The 22,009-nt window shown below is 42.0% G+C and overlaps 1 protein-coding gene across 5 annotated transcripts in view; it reads right to left on the bottom strand.

The window, feature by feature from the left end:
* The window catches only part of negr1 (neuronal growth regulator 1), a 390,601-nt gene that overhangs the window by 128,550 nt on the left and 240,042 nt on the right, over positions 1-22,009 (bottom strand). The window lies entirely within an intron of this gene.

The raw sequence follows: 22,009 nt of genomic DNA, 5'->3' as shown, positions 1-22,009 counted from the left end.
TTTTGGCATCGCCTGGCTGACTGCAGGCTCTGGCGGATCCTGGCTGGCTGGCTCTGGCAGCTCCTGGCTGGCTGGCTCTGGCAGCTCCTGGCTGGCTGGCTCTGGCAGCACCTGGCTGGCTGGCGGCTCTGGCTGGTCATGGCTGGCTGACGGCTCTGGCTGGTCATGGCTGGCTGACGGCTCTGGCTGGTCATGGCTGGCTGACGGCTCTGGCTGGTCATGTCTGGCTGACGGCTCTGGCTGGTCATGGCTGGCTGACGGCTCTGGCTGGTCATGGCTGGCTGACGGCTCTGGCTGGTCATGGCTGGCGGACGGCTCTGGCTGCTCCTGTCTGGCGGAAGGCTCTGGCTGCTCCTGTCTGGCGGACGGCTCTGGCTGCTCCTGTCTGGCGGACGGCTCTGGCTGCTCCTGTCTGGCGGACGGCTCTGGCTGCTCCTGTCTGGCGGACGGCTCTGGCTGCTCCTGTCTGGCGGACGGCTCTGACGGCTCGGGACAGACGGGCGGCTCAGATGACGCTGGGCAGGCAGGCAGCTCAGACAGCGCTGGGCAGGCAGGCAGCTCAGACGGCGCTGGGCAGGCAGGCAGCTCAGACGGTGCTGGGCAGGCAGGCAGCTCAGACAGCGCTGGGCAGGCAGGCAGCTCAGACGGTGCTGGGCAGGCAGGCAGCTCAGACGGCGCTGGGCAGGCAGGCACACCTGTAGGGAGGAGACGAAGAGACAGCCTGGTGCGGGGGGCTGCCACCGGAGGACTGGTACGTGGCACCGGATATACCGGACCGTGAAGGAGTACACGAGCTCTTGAGCACCGAGCCTGCCCAACCTTACCTGGTTGAATGGTCCCCGTAGCCCGCACTGGAATAGCCCGCACTGGGCTATGCTGGCGAACCGGGGACACCATTTGTAAGGCTGGTGCTATGTACGCCGGCCCGAGGAGACGCACTGGAGACCAGATGCGTTGGGCCGGCTTCATGACACCCGGCTCGATGCCCAACCTAGCCCTACCAGTGCGGCGAGGTGGAATAGCCCGCACTGGGCTAAGCACACGTACTGGGGACACCGTGCGCTCCACCGCATAACACGGTGTCTGACCAGTACGACGCCCTCTCACTCCACGGTAAGCACGGGGAGTTGGCTCAGGTCTCCTACCCGGCTTTGCCACACTCCGCGTGTGCCCCCCCCAAGACATTTTGGGGTCTGACTCTCGGGCTCCCAACCGCGTCGCCACGCTGCCTCCTCATACCAGCGTGTCTCTGCCTTCGCATATATTGAAGCAACATCTCAAGACATCAGTTGGGAAGTTAAAACTTGGTCGCAAATGGGTCTTCCAAATGGACAATGACCCCAAGCATACTTCCAAAGTTGTGGCAAAATGGCTTAAGGACAACAAAGTCAAGGTATTGGAGAGGCCATCACAAAGTCCTGACCTCAATCCTATAGAAAATGTGTGGGCAGAACCTGACTCAGTTACACCAGCTCTGTCAGGAGGAATGGGCCAAAATTCACCAAACTTATTGTGGGAAGCTTGTGGAAGGCTACCTGAAACGTTTGACCCAAGTTAAGCAATGTAAAGGCAATGCTACCAAATACTAATTGAGTGTATGTAAACTTCTGACCCACTGGGAATGTGATGAAAGGAATAAAAGCTGAAATGAATCATTCTCTCTACTATTAATCTGACATTTCACATTCTTAAAATAAAGTGGTGATCCTAACTGACATAAGACAGGGAATTTTTACTGGATTAAATGTCAGGAATTGTGAAAAACTGAGTTTAAATATATTTGGCTAAGGTAAACTTCTGACTTCAACTGTACCTGGGTTCCTAGTTCCTTGCGTTTGTGGCAATGATTTCAGATAATCTAGGTCTCTATACCGTGGTGTGGAGTTTGGATGAACAAGGGGCCATAGATTCATATCAGTCCTATGCCAACGTGAACAATGTCACTCAATACTCAGGAGAGATAAAGGTAGAAGACTGCCACGGGGTCTACAACATTTGCAGAATTGGAAGCCAATAACAAGAGTAACAAAATCAATCGCAGTATGCAAATGCTAAGAGCCTTGCCAAGTCCTCATAATCCTCCACTGGTGTCATTGTGTGGGGCCATTGATTAACATGCATCTGAAAGGTCTCTGTGACCTGCCTGTCAGTACAAAACCACATCCCCTCCCATCGTGGGCTACATTAGAGACAGCGGTGGACACAATAGTGGAGGCAGCACCGACACTAAGAAAGAACAGACCACGCAGTCTGTGGCAGTGCAATAAAGCCTCCCACTTGTGTACCTGTCAGTGTTTGTGCCTTACAACTTGCATCAATTTGAGTAAAATATCTTTTAACTTTTTAAGATTTAAGATTTTAATGAGTTGTATTTATTTTTGCTTAGCACTTAACAATGTTTCAGCACTGATTTGTGAAGTATCACATTTGCTTCGCTTTCCCTTGAAGGAAGTCATTTTTGACCAAAAGTTACTGAATAATCAAGACTCTAGCAGACATTTAGCAAAACACAGGCAAAATAACGAGTGACCTAAAATAGGTCTACATCTTCAAGTTGTTTTCGGGAGATGCACAGATAGTTATTTAAATGTATGGAAGGATACAATTATATTAATCATGTGCTGAAATGAGCATGACGGTAGATAAAGCCATACAAGACCGATTATTCAGCCAGATACATGCCTGTAGTTTACATTTTGACACGCAATGGTAGTTTGGGCCTAGTATAACAGTATACAGTAGGGGTAAAAAAAAACATTCAAAAACCTAATTTTCCAGATTCAGTATGACTATCTGGGCAATGACTCCCCAGAATATAAACTAAAAACATAAAATCTAGTTCCATTTGAATAATTTCAATTTGAGCCAGCTGGCATGTTCTTCATCATCATATAGTGTGTCTAAATACAGGTTCAGGATTTTTGGAGAGTAATGCAAATTAGTGCAAAAAAAAACATGATGGCCAAATAATCCAGTTAATTTAGTGGCTGGAGAGCACTGTAGCGTAGCTGTTAATCATGGCTGAGGTCCAGGAATAGCACAGCCTCCATGAAGAATAGGTGCTGTTTGACAAATTGCAAGTTGCAGGTGGATCATGAAGCAACTTCCCATTATATGTACATTATGCATGCCGTTTCACCAAAACAAAGATGATGTGTACAATGGAACAGCAGCTATACAATACGGTGAACGCACACATACATTATAAATACATTGTTTAATCTCTCTCTGTTTAATATTAATGGATGATGTTGAACTGCAACAGTTTTGCCGCTCAGTAGCTTTAAGTGTTCCTCCAGTTGATATTGTAGCCCGGAAATTGAAATAATTGAAATAAATTGAATTATCAATTGAAATAAATTCTTTAGGCCCTAATCTATGGATTTCACATGACTGGGAATACAGATATGCATCTGTTGGTCACAGATACCTTTAAAAAAAGGTAGGGGCGTGGATCAGAAAACCAGTCAGTATCTGGTGTGACCACCATTTGCTTCATACATGGCGGAAAATGGAATACGCTGTCGTAAACGTCGATCCAGAGCATCCCAAACATGCTCAATGGGTGACATGTCTGGTGAGTATGCAGGCCATGGAAGAACTGGGACATTTTCTGCTTCCAGAAATTGTGTACAGATCCTTGCGACATGGGGCCATGCATTATCTCGCTGAAACATGAGGTGATGGCGGCAGATGAATAGCGGGACAATGGGCCTAAGGATCTTGTCAAGGTATCTAGGTATCTTCTGTGCATTCAAATTGCCATCGATAAAATTCAATTGTGTTCATTGTCCGTAGCTTATGGCTGGCCATACCATAACCCCACCGCCACCATGGGGCACTTTGCTCACAACGTTGTCAATGACAACCACTCACCTACACAATGTCATACACATGATCTGTAGTTGTGAGGCCAGTTGGACATACTGCCAAATTCTCTAAAACGACGTTGGAGGTGGCTTATGGTAGAGCAATGAAAATGTAATTATCTGGCAACAGCGCTGGTGGACATTCCTGTAGTCAGCATGTAAATTGCATGCTCCCTCATAACTTGAGACATCTGTGGCATTGTGTTGTGTGACAAAACTGCACATTTTAGAGAGGCCTTTTATTGTCCCCAGAACAAGGTGCACCTGTGGAATGATCATGCTGTTTAATCAGCTTCTCAGAGTGCCAAGTGTAGTTCCAAAAGGCTTATTAACAGCTTCTACCCCCAAGCCATAAGAGGCCTGAACAGCTAACCAAATGGCTACCCGGACTATTTGCATTGACCACTCGAGTGTTGCTTTAGCAGTATGTTTAGGGTCATTGTCCTGCTGGAAGGTGAATCTCCGTCCCAGTCTCAAATCTCTGGAAGACTGAAACAGGTTTCACTCAAGAATTTCCCTGTATTTAGCGCCATCCATCATTCCTTCAATTCTGACCAGTTTCCCAGTTCCTGCCGATGAAAAACATCCCCACAACATGATGCTGCCACCACCATGCTTCACTGCATGCTTCTACACCTGCATTGCTTGCTGTTTGGGGTTTTAGGCTGGATTTCTGTACAGCACTTCGAGATATTAGCTGATGTACGAAGGGCTATATAAAATAAACTTGATGATTTGATTTGGGGATAGGGTTCTCGGGTAATGAGAGGTGTTGGGTTTGTGCCAGACATAGCGTTTTCCTTGATGGCTAAAAAGCTAAGTTTTAGTCTCATCTGACCAGAGTACCTTCTTCCATATGTTTGGGTAGTCTACCACATGCCTTTTTGGAAAACACCAAACGTGTCTGCTTATTTTTTTCTTTAAGCAATGGCTTTTTTCTGGACACTCTTCCATAAAGCCCAGCTCTGTGGAGTGTACGGCTTAAAGTGGTCCTATGGACAGATACTCCAATCTCTGCTGTGGAGCTTTGCAGCTCCTTCAGGGTTATCTTTGGTCTCTTTGTTGCCTATCCTATTAAGCCCTCCTTGCCTGGTCTGTGACTTTTTTTGGTTTGCCCTCTCTTGGCAGGTTTGTTGTGGTGCCATATTCTTTCCATTTTTTAATAACGGATTTAAATGGTGCTCCGTGGGATGTTCAAAGTTTCTGATATTTTTTTATAACCCAACCCAACCCAACCCTGATCTGTACTTCTCCACAACTTTGTTTGGAGAGCTCCTTGGTCTTCATGGTGCCGCTTGCTTGATGGTGCCCCTTGCTTAGTGGTGTGTATAATCTAAGGCATTTCAGAACAGGTGTATATATACTGAGATCATGTGACAGATCATGTGACACTTAGATTGCACACAGGTGGACTTTATTTAATGAAATACGTGACTGCTGAAGGTAATTGGTTGCACCAGATCTTATTTAGGGGCTTCATAGCAAAGGGGGTGAATACATATGCACGCACCACTTTAACGTTTTGAATTTGTTTTTGAATTTTTTGAAACAAGTAATTTTTTTCATTTCACTTCACCAATTTGGACTATTTTGTGTTTGTCCATTACATGAAATCCAAATGAAAATGCAAACTTCTAGTTCCTCCCAAACCCGGATCCGGGAGCACCCCCACCAGTAAAAAAGCTGACTAGCATAGCCTAGCATAGCGTCACAAGTAAATACTAGCATCTAAATATCATTAAATCACAAGTCCAAGACACCAGATGAAAGATACACTTCTTGTGAATCTAGCCACCATTTCTGATTTTTAAAATGTTTTACAGGGAAGACACAATATGTAAATCTATTAGCTAACCACGTTAGCAAAAGACACCATTTTTCTTACTCCACTATTTTTTCACTCCACCAGTAGCTATCACCAATTCGACCAAATAAAGATATAAATAGCCACTAACCGAGAAAAAACTTCATCAGATGACAGTCTGATAACATATTTATTGTATAGCATATGTTTTGTTAGAAAAATGTGCATATTTCAGGTATAAATCATAGTTTACAATTGCAGCCCCCATCACAACTCTCACTAAAATGACTAGAATAACTACAGAGACCATCGTGTATTAGCTAATTACTCATCATAAAACATTTCTTAAAAATACACAGCGTACAGCAATTGAAAGACACAGATCTTGTGAATCAAGACAATATTTCAGATTTTCTAAGTGTTTTACAGCGAAAACACAATATATCGTTATATTAGCTTACCACAATAGCAAACCAGACAACAGCATTGATTCCAGCCAAACACAGCGATAACGTATTCACCACCAAAATAAATTAATTTTTCACTAACCTTCTCAGAATTCTTCAGATGACAGTCCTGTAACATCATATTACACAATCCATATAGGTTTTGTTCGAAAATGTGAATATTTAGCAGCACAAATCGTGGTTATACAATGTGATCAGTGGCAACAGGTCATGCATTCTGGCCGGCGCCATCTTGGAAAGGCACCTAATCTAATCAATAAATAATCGTAAACTTGACTAAAAAATACAGGTTGGACATCAAATGAAAGATGCATTAGTTATTAATGCAACCGCTGAGTTAGATTTTTAAAATTAACGTTACTAGACATACAGTGTGCGTTACAGCCAGACTAGTGCCGCAATAATGGCGGACAAATCCGTTTACATTTTTCCACATAAATACGGAATAACATCATAAATAGCTCTTACTTTTGGACGAGCTTCCATCAGAATCTTGGGCAAGTGGTCCGTTGTCCAAAAGAATCGTTGCTTGGTTGTAAAACGTAGTCTTCAACTTCGGAATTAGCGGCTAACAATAGCTATGTGGCCACAGCATGCCCAAATCCTCAAAACGCAATACTAAGGAAATTCCGAAAATAGCAATATACTCGCATAAACTGATATAACTCGGTTTAAAATAACTTCGTTATGATGTTTCTAACACCTATATCGAATTAAATTACAGACGGATATATCTAAGGTCGATAACTGAGCGTTTCAAAATGCCATCCTGAGGTCTTGCTTTGTGCAATGACGAACGTCGAAAAGAGAGGTCCCCTCGTTCCTTGGCCTTTTATAAACTCTGAGAGCTACGTAGGAACTCCATTCCACTTCTCATTGGTTACTGACATCCAGGGGAAGGCGGGTGCAGTTCATGTCGACCCATAGGATACATACAGAGCTTTAAACTGATCTGAGAACAGAGCCTAATTTTCAGACCTTCGCAGTTCCTGTCATGGATTTCGCTGCAGAAAGAGTTCTGGTTCACCCACAGACATAATTCAAACGGTTTTAGAAACTAGAGATTGTTTTCTATCCAATAGTAATAATAATATGCATATTGTACGAGCAAGAATTGAGTACGAGGCAGTTTAATTTGGAGACCAATTTTCACTAAGTCGAAATAGCACCCCCTATATTCTCAAGAGGTTTTAAATTACAGGTTGTAATGCCACCAAATAGGAATAACGCCAAGGGGGTGAATACTTTTGCAAGGCACTGTAATTGTTAGGAAGGATGTCTGACATACTTTTTACGTTTTTATCACAAACAAAAACATTGTTTAATCATGATAACAATTGTAGGCCCTTTTGTGGTGTAAAGTACTTAAGTAAAAATACTTTAAAGTACTACTTACGCAAGTCATTTTTTGGGGTATCTGTACTTTACTATTTATATTTTTGACTACTTTCACTTTTATTTCACTACATTCGTTGTGCAAATATTATACTTTTTACTCCATACATTTTCCTTGACAGCCATTACATTTTGAATGCTTAGCAGGACAGGAAAATGGTCCTATTCACGCACTTATCAACAGAACATCCCTGGTCATCCCTACTGCCTCTGATCTGGCGGACTCACTAAACACACATGCTTCGTTTGCAAATTATGTCTGAATATCATGGTGTGCTATGGTAAATAAAAAAACAAGAAAATGTTGCTGTCTGGTTTGCTTAAAACTTCTTGAGGACAGGGGGCAGCTTTTTCACTTTCGGGAAAAATAGCATGCCAAAATTCAACTGCTTGCTACTCATCCCCAGAATATAAGATATGCATACTATTAGTAGATTTGGATAGAAAACACTCTGAAGTTTCTAAAACTGTTTGAATCATGTCTGTGAGAATAACAGAACTTATGTAACAGGCAAAACCCTGAGGACAAACCATTCAGAATTTGTATTTTTTTGATGTCACTGTCTTTTCAATTAGTTTTTTTAGACACCAGATTTCTAATGGACTTGCTTGCAGTTCCTACCGCTTCCACTGGATGTCACCAGTCCTTGGAAATCGGTTGAGGTTATTCCTTTGTGTACTGAAGAAGTAGGGCTATCGTAAATGAGGGTCACATGAAGTAAATTTTTGGAGAGAGTCACGTTATGAAAAAAGTTGCGTCAGTTTGGTTTCGTTTTGTATTGAACACAGATCATCCCGTCTTCAAATTGATCGATTATTAACGTTTAAAAATACCTAACGTTGTATGACAAAAGTAGTTTGAAATGTTTTGGTAAATTTACATGTAACTTTTGATATATTTTGTAGTGACTTGGCGAAAGTTGGAAGCTGTGTTTTTCTGGATGAAACGGTCCAAATAAATTGACATTTTGGATATATATCGACGGAATTAATCGAACAAAAGGACCATTTGGGATGTTTATGGGACATTTTGGAGTGCCAACAAAAGAATTTCGTCAAAGGTAAGGCATGATTTATATTTTATTTCTGTGTTTTCTGTGTCGTGCTTGCAGTGTTGAAATATGCTACTCTGTTTGTTTACTGATGTGCTATCATCAGATAATAGCATCTTATGCTTTCGCCGAAAAGCTTTTTTGAAATCTGACATGTTGGCTGGATTCACAACGAGTGTAGCTTTAATTTGGTATCTTACATGTGTGATTTAATTTGCAAATAAATTCATTAAAAATCCTACAATGTGATTTTCTGGATTTTCTTTTTCTCATTTTGTCTGTCATAGTTGAAGTGTACCTATGATGAAAATTACAGGCCTCTCATCTTTTTACGTGGGAGAACTTGCACAATTGGTGGCTGACTAAATACTTTTTTGCCCCACTGTATGTCTAAAAAAGGCCTAAAATACCACTTCCATTGTAATTGTCGAACAAATGGTTTGTGATACAAATGTAAAGAGCAACGTGAGAATTGCCAGAACATTCTGAGATATTCCCCAAAAGATCGGACTACGCTGCTGTGGAATCGACCATGATTAATTGGTGTGTTTCTCAACGGAATATGATTTATTTAGCCGTGAACTATTGCTCTCTAAAAAAGAAATCGGGCAGGATTTTTAATTAAAAGATCAATTAATAACCTACCTCTTCAGCCATTTGAAAATGAGTTTTCCTTGCAATTAAGAGACGGACTCAACAGTCCATGACTTATCAGCTTACACATAGAGAAGGCTTCCCAATGCGGTCTGGGCATCATTGTCCTGTACTGTCAACCAGCAGTGGTTTTGTAGCCAAGATGTATTCATTCATTAAGATTCCTATTCAAAAGATCCAGAGTAACATTGTGCTCTTTACCTCAGGCACACAGAGCGTATAAATAACAGTCATGGAACGTGAGAATACGTGGGTTGTCTGCTCCGAAGATAACATGGCCAATGTTTAACACTGAATGAAGCCAAAGGCACACACCCACAAATCTGTGTTAATATATGAATGACCTCATGGGATAGTTCACAATGTCAATTTTCATTTTTTCAACAGACTTTTGACTGCGTAACCCTTGCTTGTTCCAGGGTAGTCGTGTCTGGCCACTGTTTATCATTAGCAGCGAGAAATTTATATCAGTGCCAATCACGGCCATAACTACATATGAGGACACCGAGGTCCGGACCTCTGTAATTCTTTCTAATATGAAATATATATATATATATATACACACAGTGCCTTCAGAAAGTATTCATACCCCTTTACTTATTCCACATTTTGTTGTGTTACAGCCTGAATTCAAAATTGATGAAATAGATTTGTTTCTCACCCATCTACACACAACACCCCGACATTTTTGCCACTGTATTGAAAATAAAATACAGACATATCTAATTTACATAAGTATTAACAACCCATCAATACTTTGTAGAGGCACGTTGGCAGCAAGTCTTTCTGGCGAAGTCTTGTGCAGCAATTCAAAATTCTTCAAGCTCTGTCAAATTGGTTGTTGGTCATTGCTAGACAACCATTTTCAGGTCTTGCTATAGATTTTCAAGTAGGATCATTCACTGTCTTCTTGGTAAGTAATGTCAGCGTATATTTGGCCTTGTGTTTTAGGTTATTGTCCTGTTGAAAGGTGAATTCATCTCCCGGTGTCAAGGGGAAAGCAGACTGAACCAGGTTTTCCTCTACGATTTTGCCTGTGCTTAGCTCCATTCCGTTTCTTTTTTATCCTGAAACACTCCCCAGTCCTTAACGATCACAAGCATACCCATGACATGATGCAGCCACCACTATGCTTGAGAGTGGTATGCAGTAATGTGTTGTGTTGGATTTTCAACAAACATAACACTTTGTATTCATTACAAAAAGTGATTTGCTTTGGCACATTTTTGCAGTATTACTTTAGTGCCTTATTATTTGGAATATTTATATTCTGTACAGACTTCCTTCTTTTTCCTCTGCCAATTAGGTTAGTATTGTGGAGTAAATACAATGTTGATCCATCCTCAGTTCTCTCCTTCCACAGCCACTAAACTCTGTAACTGTTTTAAAGTCACCACTTCCTCTCCGGCAACTGAGTTAGGAAGGATGCCTGTATCTTTGTAGTGACTGGGTATGTTGATACACCATCCAAAGTTTAATTAATAAATTTACCATGCTCAAAGGTATATTCAACTTCTGCTTTTTTTTACCCATCTACCAATAGGTGCCCTTCTTTGCTAGGCACTGGAAAACCTCCCTGGTCTTTGTGGTTGAATCATTGCTTGAAATTCACTGCTCAATGTCACATGGGATGACGCTGGAGAGACGAAGCAAGTACGGGGAGTCAAACATTTAATAAAGAACGGACATGGAACAGCTTCAGCAAACGAGTAACACAAACAAAAAACAATTAATGCAGCAGCGGGGAACAGAGCAGGTGAACTGACACATATAGGGGAGGTATTAAACATGTGATGAGTGAGTCCAGGTGAGTCCAATTTCGCTGATGCGCATGACGAGGGAAGGCAGGTGTGCGTAATTGATGATAGCAGGAGTGCGTGACGCATGGCAGCCTGGCGGGGGAAGAATGGGAGCAGACGTGACACTCAACTGAGGGACCTTACAGGTAATTGTATGTGTGGGGTACAGTGATGAAGTAGTTATTCAAAAATCATGTTAACCACTATTATTGCACCCAGAATGAGTCCATGCAAATTGTTATTTGACTTGTTAGGCAAATTTGTCCTCCTGAACTTATTTAGGCTTGCCCTACATTGACTCAAGACTTTTCAGCTTTTCATTTTTAATTCATTTGTAAAAAATAAAAATAAAAATAATGCCATAATTATACAAAATAAATGAATAAATACACATATAAATGGATAAATACATTAATAAATATATAAATACACACAATTTAATCCATGAGCAAGTACATACAAAAAATACTGACTAAAATGTATACATTTTATTTACATACTGTATCTATATGTATTTTATTATTTATCTATGTATTATCTAATTATTCAAACTTAATTTTATTAATTTATATATTTATGAATTCATTTATTTCTGTTTTTCTTCCTCCAACATAATGAGCGGTGTCAATCAAACATCTGTGGGTGGTATCTAACACAACATTGGTTGATCAATGTCACAGCGAGTTGCTTGATAGGTTGTGCAAAAGCTATGTAAAGCTAGTGTAACGGATGTGAAATGGCTAGCTAGTTAGCGGGTACGCGCTAATAGCGTTTCAATCGGTTACGTCACTTGCTCTGAGACTTGATGTAGGGTTTCCCTTTGCTCTGCAAGGGCCGCGGCTTTTGTGGAGCGATGGGTAACGACGCTTCGTGGGTGACTGTTGTTGATGTGTGCAGAGGGTCCCTGGTTCGCGAGGGGACGGTTTAAAGTTATACTGTTACACTAGCAACAATAAGGATTAGGTTCAAAATAAAAGTTCCACATTGAAACTGATGCAATCATACAAATAGTGGAATCATGCCATATTTGGACTAGACAATGCTTAACAAGTTTGGAATGTTATATAAATTCCACAAATGACAATATGTTAATTTGTCGGCAAAAACAATCTGTTGAAATCACACTGTGGATGTATTAGACTTCAGAATTGAATTGGGGGCCTGCTATATGCATTACACAGCTTTGACTATGGAACTTGAGTCCATGAAATGTTCAAAACTGTGAGGAGTTAACACAAATATGAGCATTGTAACTCATATTGCAGGATTTTGACTACGGGAAATCCCTTCAGCAGTCAGTCTTTTGTGCGTATTGGACATTCATATTGCAATGTACAGCCTTACTTATGGCTCTTGGGTCCATGATATGGGCTATCAGCCTACTGAGTGACACCCACAGAACACAACTATGAAGAGTGTACACAAATATAAGCGTTGTAGCTCATATATTGCAGGACTATGACCGTCGGAAATCACCTCACCAGTCAGTCTATTGTGCGTATTGGACATTCATATTTCAATCAAATCAAATCAAATTTTATTTGTCACATACACATGGTTAGCAGATGTTAATGCGAGTGTAGCGAAATGCTTGTGCTTCTAGTTCCGACAATGCAGTAATAACCAACAAGTAATCTAACAATTCCACAACTACTACCTTATACACACAAGTGTAAAGGGATAAAGAATATGTACATAAAGATATATGAATGAGTGATGGTACAGAACGGCATAGGCAAGATGCAGTAGATGGTATAGAGTACAGTATATACATATGAGATGAGTAATGTAGGGTATGTAAACATAAAGTGGCATAGTTTAAAGTGGCTAGTGATACATGTATTACATAAAGATGGCAAGATGCAGTAGATGATATAGAGTACAGTATATACATATACATATGAGATGAGTAATGTAGGGTATGTAAACATTATATTAAGTGGCATTGTTTAAAGTGGCTAGTGGTACATTTTTACATAATTCCATCAATTCCCATTATTAAAGTGGCTGGAGTTGAGTCAGTATGTTGGCAGCGGCCACTAAATGTTAGTGGTGGCTGTTTAACAGTCTGATGGCCTTGAGATAGCTGTTTTTCAGTCTCTCGGTCCCTGCTTTGATGCACCTGTACTGACCTCGCCTTCTGGATGATAGCGGGGTGAACAGGCAGTGGCTTGGGTGGTTGTTGTCCTTGATGATCTTTATGGCCTTCCTGTGACATCGGGTGGTGTAGGTGTCCTGGAGGGCAGGTAGTTTGCCCCCGGTGATGCGTTGTGCAGACCTCACTACCCTCTGGAGAGCCTTACGGTTGTGGGCGGAACAGTTGCCGTACCAGGCGTTGATACAGCCCGACAGGATGCTGTTGGTGGACCAATTCAGTTTGTCCGTGATGTGTACACCGAGGAACTTAACTTTCCACCTTCTCCACTACTGTCCCGTCGATGTGGATAGGGGGGTGCTCCCTCTGCTGTTTCCTGAAGTCCACAATCATCTCCTTTGTTTTGTTGACGTTGAGTGTGAGGTTATTTTCCTGACACCACACTCCGAGGGCCCTCACCTCCTCCCTGTAGGCCGTCTCGTCGTTGTTGGTAATCAAGCCTACCATTGTAGTGTCGTCTGCAAACTTGATGATTGAGTTGGAGGCGTGCATGGCCACGCAGTCGTGGGTGAACAGGGAGTACAGGAGAGGGCTCAGAACGCACCCTTGTGGGGCCCCGGTGTTGAGGATCAGCGGGGTGGAGATGTTGTTACCTACCCTCACCACCTGGGGGCGGCCCGTCAGGAAGTCCAGGACCCAGTTGCACAGGGCGGGGTCGAGACCCAGTTGTATTCTGTGGGTGTCACTGACCCACAATCCACATGTAAGGCTGTACAGTGAAATATATTAGTATGCCCCCAATGCAATTATGAAGTCTTGAGATAGTTAATTTGACAAAAAAGGACAAATCAGTTAAAGTACTGTCTTTTGTGTTTAACATTCCAAACTGATTAAGCATTATCTATTACAAATAGATAATACGCAGGGTTGGGGAGTAACGTATTACATCTAATCCGTTACATGTAATGGTTTATTATTATTTATTTTTTTATTGTAATACATTACCAGCTAAAATATTGTAACCAGATTACTTTTGAAAAACTAGATGATTACTTCGAGGATCATTTTTAAATTCAGAAAGGATGTTTGCAAAAAAAATCGTTGCCAACTCTGTTTTCTCAATGACATACAAATCCGCCTGAGCGAGTCTGACCACAAGTCAGAGACCACTATGATGACACACCAAATGTGTTTGCTGGATCGCAGAAAAAGAGCAGGAATAGACTTTTGTAGGCTACAGTCCAAGTTATGTCTTCCAATGATGTGACTGCTGTCGGCATCCAAAGATTATCCAATTTGACTAAATGCTTGGAGGTAAGGATGACAGCAGTGGTTTGGTCTCGGGCGATACAGATATCACTTATTATTGATATCTACATAGCACATTGATGTGAATCACACTGCTGCTCTCTCATTTAGCTATTTGCACCTTATGGATTGTGGTTGTTGTGGATGGCTGTTCACAAATCTAAATGTGTATTTGAAGCCAATAATGGTTGAATTTAAGAAGATTAAGCTGCCTATCAAACATTGTTTTTGAAACCAGTTGACAGCCAGTGAAAAATGCGCTCTTGCAACAGCTGCACAGTGCAGATCCAAGCCTATGGAATACAAGTGGGTCTATTTTTTCTTCAGTAGTGCTCAAAGCATGCCATTCCATGAGCGCAGAATATATTTTCAACTCGAATCAATGCCCAATCAGTTCTCCATGACAACAAATTCATAAACAACAGAGTAGGGCTGGCTAATAAATCCTTAGTTTTTGGGGTCATGCTCAGGTAAAACAAACTGGCTAATCTATACTTCCATATGTCCTATTCTTGAAAATCAAGGGGTATAACATTTATTGGAATGACTGAATTCTGATAGACTTTGGTTTTTAATGTAAATATATAATTTAATTGTATTATTATATGTAGTAGAAAGCGATGGGTTTGAAGAAGCCTACATAACCAACACATAAAATAAAATTGAACATCCATATATGGCCAGCTATGTAAACCTTAATATTGATTTATCCTGCAATAGATGCCGTTCAATTGGTAACATACATTTTTGTCTTCTTCTAATGTCTCTTAAGGGGAATGTAATCTAAAAGTAACAGAATGTAATCAGATTATGTTACTGAATTTGGGTAATCCACAAATTACGTTACTGATAAAAAATGTGGACAGGTAACTAGCGAGTTAGTAACTAATGAGTGGCGCACCGGTCTAAGGCACTGCATCTCAGTGCAAGAGGAATCACTACTGTCCCTGGTTCAAATCCAGGCTGTATCACATCCGGCTGTGATTGGGAGTCCCATAGGGCAGCGCACAATTGGCCCAGTGTCATCCGGGTTTGGCCGGAGTAGGCTGTCATTGTAACTGACTTGCCAAGTTAAATAAAGGTTAAAAAAATATACATATAAAAAATACGGCATGATCCCACTATTTGCATCAATTTCAATGCCCGATTTTATGTTGAAGGCGGACCGCAAATGGCTAAACGTTATTGTGGCTAGCTTGTGCACATTTGCATGAGTGTTTCATTACCTAGTTAGCTTAGTTAGTGACTGGCTAAGCTACTTCATATTCATGTTTTTGTTGCATTTCAGATGGAGTGGCATTGCTGACAGGCCAGGATGCTGACAGGCCATGGCACATATTCTCAAAGAATCTCAGAGTAGTACTGATTTTAGGATCAGTTTCACTTTCACACTGAGTACAATTACATTGACAAGGGGGAGGTCATCGTAGATCACTATCCCTACTCTGAGACACGTTGTGAATATGGGCCCTGGAAGATAGCTGTTACCCAATAACTTGCACACCTGTCGTTTCAACACATGACCCTGGAGCAGGGTAGGCAACCCTGTTCCTGGAGTGCTGCAGGACCCTAGAGCAGGGGCAGGCAACCCTGTTCCTGGAGTGCTGCAGGACCCTAGAGCAGGGGCAGGCAACCCTGTTCCTGGAGTGCTGCAGGTACTGCAGGATTTTGTTCAAATTAGGCCCTAAACCAAGGATGCGTTCAGTTCGCGTGAACATTTTCTACGTTGTGGAACGGTTTGCACTGAACGACACATTTTCCCCTGAACAGACTTTGAGATACATTTGCTCCATTCAGTGGGCGTGCGGCTTGAAGCAATGAGTGACGTATTTAAAGGGCAGCGGTGCATTTTCAACCCACAACCCAATCCTTCACCGTTTAAAAAAAAATATATACATGTATGTACTGAATGCAGCCTTGACCAACTGAGCTAATTGATCAGTTGATTTCACCTTAAATCAAAAACATGAAGTGCCTACGGCACTCCAGGACATCGGTTGCCTACCCCTGCCCTAGAGGTCAATGTGAATTTCCATATCAACGACAATAACAAAAGGGTTGATTTGTTCAACATGTGCAGTAAATGTTAACATGACTGGTGATTAAAGGTACATAATCCATTTGTCATCAGGCCAGTGCATACTATGACATGGGCCTGGACGGTGACACATCTTCAAGCTGCCCGACTGAATACTGTGGCCTTCAGCTGTACCAGGAGCAATGTCCTTACTTGGGAGTACAGCAACACTCTCAGTCTCACAGCCCTTCTGTCAATATGTATTGTATGTAACCATTCAAATTCATACAAACAGCTACGGATGCAATCACTGACTTATAGTCACTTTGTCTACTTGTCCCATTTAATCTTGTCTGTGATATATATTTTAGTTGACACACCTGTGTGATGTCTGTTATATATGAATAAAAATGTATTCACCCTGGACATAACACTTGCATTTATTTTAGACCTTTAGAATCTTTGTATTTAAGTTATTACAGAAATGAGTCAAAGTTTAGTGTGAAGACCAATGTGAAAAGGTTTTCCTTTTGTAATCTAACAAAATAAGTACATTTTATATACCGTTATTTTTACCAGGTAAGTTGACTGAGAACACGTTCTCATTAACAGCAACGACCTGGGGAATAGTTACAGGGGAGAGGGGGAATGAGCCAATTGTAAGCTGGGGATGATTAGGTGACCATGATGGTATGATGGCCAGATTGGGAATTTAGCCAGGACACCGGGGTTAACACCCCTACTCTAACAATAAGTGCCATGGGATCTTTAATGACCTTAATTAATGACACCCTTTTAACGTCCCATCCGAAAGACGGCACCCTACACATGAGTTGCTTATACAAAACTGTATTGCATTTGGTCATCCCCAAAATGTGGCTTTTGAAAGCCTTGATAGTTGCATTCTTCCTCAGGGAACTGTCTGCAGATAGATGACAACAGAGTGGCAGGTTCTCTGATGTGCTGCTCTAAAGTTTCATAGCTCAGCAGACACACCTGGGGATAGAGAAATGGACACATTTTAGTTTTGATAAAAGTCTGGGAGAATTTTACAGGGAGAGAGCATGAGTAAGTACATTATATCAAATCCAACCAGTGGCACTTAATAATATGCTAAATTATCACAGGCAGACTGCCATAGTGAAGTATACTATTGTGTGTAGCTTACTTCTCTGCTCTAGAGATCGCAGGTAGTTGGTCAGGAGGACCATTCTGTCGCCTGATAAGAGTCGGATAGAGGTAGTGAGTGTGTTAGAGAGACCTGACCTTCCACTGGCCCAGGTCCTCCTACCTTGTATCATGCAATGTAAAGGAAAACAATACATATCATGACTTACTGTTGGAGTGCTCCATGCTCCTGCCGGTAGCAAGCCTCAACTTGGATGTAGAGAAATGTCCTGCCTTGTAGTATAGTTGCATATCGATCGCCACCAAGTTCCAAGAGATCAGATGACAAACCGGCAGAGATTAACAAAATAAAATAACTGTAGGATTCATGTATGGGTTTTCCTACTTCACATTCATGTCTGTAAATGACAACAATAGAGCTGATTAAAAGTATGCGTGCCTTTTGTGCGAACGGCTACGACAAATTACATGCCATAAACGTGCATTTATAGCTAGCTAAGTTATTATTTATATTATGGCACCACGTCTCATCTCACTAACAATTGCTAAAGTGAAAAGCAAATTCCACTTTTGTGGCTAATCCGTATTGTGGCTAGCTTCACATAGGTGACTTATTCCATCATGACATTCTCCTCCTTATTTGACTGTAGTTAGCTAGCTGCTAGCTTAGATGCATGTGATTGTTGAGACCTAATTTTGCAACCCAACTGCTTCAAAGATGGATGATGTTAAGAATTATCCTAGGTAGCTAGCTAGCTAAATGACAAACCTATTAATTAAGTATGCACTCTATTTCTAATAAGTAATCTAGCTAACATGCATTGCTTCTGACACACGCCAGTCTTGCTTCCTTTACATCCAACCTAGATATATAATAATGGTTTATGATAATTGCAGTTTAGTTCATTATCTTGCTAGCTAAGTGTAAAACAGCTAGCTAGCCAACTCGACTTTATCAGTTGTAGCCAAGCTTGATACTCACTCATTAACGTTAGCTTACCATGATTTTCTGGTCAATCCCGGTCGACTCCTTCTTGCCTACCTACTCCCGTCTCTTGGTCTTCTAATTTCAAAACTATATGGCGGTAGTCCGCTGCCTTATTATCGAATGCGACCCACTCATAACACAGCCACCTGGTGACAATGTTTTTTGTGTGTGCTTTTATTGGGCGTGTGCGGCACAGCAGCATATAATCAATGTTATCTCCAATTTTATTCATTATTTATCTATTTATGTGTGCATTTATTTATTTACTAATTTTTCTAATTACGGAAGATGTGTTCCTCCATACTGAGACAGGTAGTGATGTGGCGCTCAGTGGTGAGGCTGAGGCAGGATCAATGCATGCAGGAGGAAGCAGAGGAGCCAGAGAGAGGAATCAAGAAGAGAGGAGGTTAGTGGTTCCAAAACTTGGGATCTGGGCCCCCTGAGTAAATCTGTACTAAGTTAGGAACCTAAAAAAATAAGATATGTCCTACTAAAATGCAATAGAAATGCCAACAATACAGTTCTAAAAATGAAATAGGTTTTAGTTTCGTCGCTGATGCTATGTCAGTGTGAAAAATGTCCCATATTTCCCCCCTTTTAGGGGTATAACATTACAATTGTATAGCTCATAGGCTATGTGTTTGTAGATCGACTGAGGTGAATGAACCTACAGCAGCCAAGGTGATAATGGCTGTGGTCATTTTTGCTTGTCTTTGCTGTTCTCCAAATAGCATTTAAACGTTTTTGAATTGTATAGATAGAAGGGTTTCAGTTGTGTTGAGCCATTTCGGATCTCAACAAAACTCAAACCCTGGTTATGGACCTGGTGCCAATAACATTACATTCAAAGGCCTTTTTGAGGTCCCCAAAAAGTGCTTCTGTAAACGGGGAAGGCCATCTATTCCAATGAAGCTTAACTCCATAACACCATGAATAAAGAATCTAGTGAAGATTCTAAATAATAAATCAAGGAGAGAGCTTGAGAAACATACACTATATATACAAACGTATGTTGACACCCCTTCAAATTAGTGGATTTGGCTATTTCAGCCACACCCGTTGCTGACAGGTGTATAAAATCGAGCACACAGCCATGCAATCTCCACAGACAAACATTGTCAGTAGAATGGCCTTGCTGAAGAGCTCAGTGACTTTCAATGTGGCACCATCATAGGATGCCACCGTTCCAATAAGTCAGTTCGTCAAATTTCTGCCCTTCTAGAGCTGTCTTGGTCAACTGTAAGTGCTGTTCTTGTGAAGTGAAAAAGTATAGGAGCAACAGTGGCTCAGCCTCAAAGTGGTAGGCCACACAAGCTCACAGAACGGGACCGCCGAGTGCTGAAGCGCATAGCGTGTTAAAATCGTCAGTCCACGGTTGAAACAGTCACCACCGAGTTCCAAACTGCATCTGGAAGCAACGTCAGCACAATAACTGTTTGTTGGGAGCTTCATGAAATGGGTATCCATGGCCGAGGAGCCGCACACAAGCCTAAGATCACCATGCGCAATGCCAAGCGTCGGCTGGAGTAGTGTAAAGCTCGCCGCCATTGGACTGGAGTAGTTGAAACGCATTCTCTGGAGTGATAAATCGTGCTTCACCATCTGGGAGTCCTGATGGAGGAATCTGGCTTTGGCGGATGCCAGGAGAATGCTACCTGCTCCAATGCATAGTGCCAACTGTAAAGTTTGGTGGATGAGGAAAAATGGTCTGGGGCTGTTTTTCATGGTTCGGGCTAGGCCCCTTAGTTTCAGTGAAGGGAAATATTATAGCTATAGACAACAATGACATTCTAGATGATTCTGTGCCTCCAACTTTGTGACAACACTTTGGGGAAGGCCCTTTCCTGTTTCAGCATGAAAATGCCCCCGTGCACAAAGCGAGGTCCATACAGAAATGGTTTGTCGAGATCGTTGTGGCCTGCACGAAGCCCTGACATCAAACCAACTGAACACATTTGGGATGAATTGAAACGCCGACTGCGAGTCCCGACCTCACTAATGCTCTTGTGGCTGAATGTCCCCGCAGCAATGTTCCAACATCTTCCCAGAAGAGTGGAGGCTGTAATAGCAGCAAAGGACCAAGTCCATATTAATGCCCATGCTTTTAGAATAAGATGCTCAATGAGCAGGTGACCACATACTTTTGGTAATGTAGTGTATTTAAAGAGAGATTTACATCCAAATAGCTTGAGTGTATTGGTTTGACTTTATTTGGGTTGGAATTAGCATCTACTCCCTGGAAGATGTCTCTTAAATATTCTCTGTATGTTAACCATGATTCTACAGTTGTTATAGTATATCACTGTAACTGATGCATGCAGCATGGGGCTAATTTGTTATATGGGAATGTATCAGCGATACTTCAAACTATAACCCTGATGTAAATCACATTCATAATGGTTCCCTTCGGTAGAACACTCTTCCGACTTTGTTTGAAGGATCTACAATCACACCTGACAAGGTCAATGAAATCCATGCCTCGCTGGATGCCCCACATTCCACAGGTGATAAGGGTGAGGCTCGGATTCATTCCTTCAATTATTCTGTTCTTCACCTCGGTGTGAACAGGAACAGTTCACGCTACTAAAACAAACAATTGGAACACGAGACTGTCTTACGTTGCACCAACTAACGTGCTCACCCCCTGGACATTGTGTGCTGAAGTTTGTAAGTTTCCCTGTCAATAAACAATTAGTTATTCTTCAAATTGCTTGGCTTGGCTATAGCAATAAGTAAGATGGCTAAAGGCTAACAAGCTGATTTCAGGTTCGCGACCATGCCCCAATGAATTAAAAGTTACGTTTATTGTCTTGTATGTCTCGGCTCGCTGCATGCTCAGGCTGCAATCGCTCCAATCAGTTCATGTGCGAGACTAGGGGATGGCTGGCACTGTTCCCCTACTAGTCCGCGGCGCAGGTTGTCTTGACAATTGTGTAGCATTCTTTAGGGGGCTTGAGTTGCGGGACACGGAGATGGATTGGGTCATTGTTTAGTATAAGTAGCTAGCATTAAGTCACTTTGTTATTCTAAACGGACCGTGCTGAGGTCAAAGAAGCTAGCTAGGCTACCTTAGACTAGAAGCCTCATCATGGCTAATGTCGGCTAGCATGCATAACTTCCGGCAAATTAAGCTCACTAGCTTTCCCCTGGCGTTATGGCAATCACATTCCTATTTCCAATTCCTGGATTTGGAGGGAAGAAGCAGCCTCCAGGCACATGGGTCGGGTAACCCCCGGAGAGAGCGGCCTTAGCATGGATCTGAACGACCCGTGAGCCCCTCCACAAAAACTTTACTGTGACGTCAACGCCCCCACATTTGGTTACTGCCAAACAGGGCGCTACGTCAGCCATTGCCCGAGCCCACTGTGTCCATAATGGGCCGGGCTTCATCCAGGCTATACAGTCTCATGAAAGTGTAACCGATGTGAAATGG

The sequence above is a fragment of the Salvelinus namaycush genome, chromosome 10 (genome assembly GCF_016432855.1).
Source record: "Salvelinus namaycush isolate Seneca chromosome 10, SaNama_1.0, whole genome shotgun sequence".
Taxonomy (NCBI): Eukaryota; Metazoa; Chordata; class Actinopteri; order Salmoniformes; family Salmonidae; genus Salvelinus; species Salvelinus namaycush.
The sequence above is the reverse complement of the archived record's forward strand: the minus strand, read 5'-3'. Positions and strand labels throughout refer to the sequence as shown.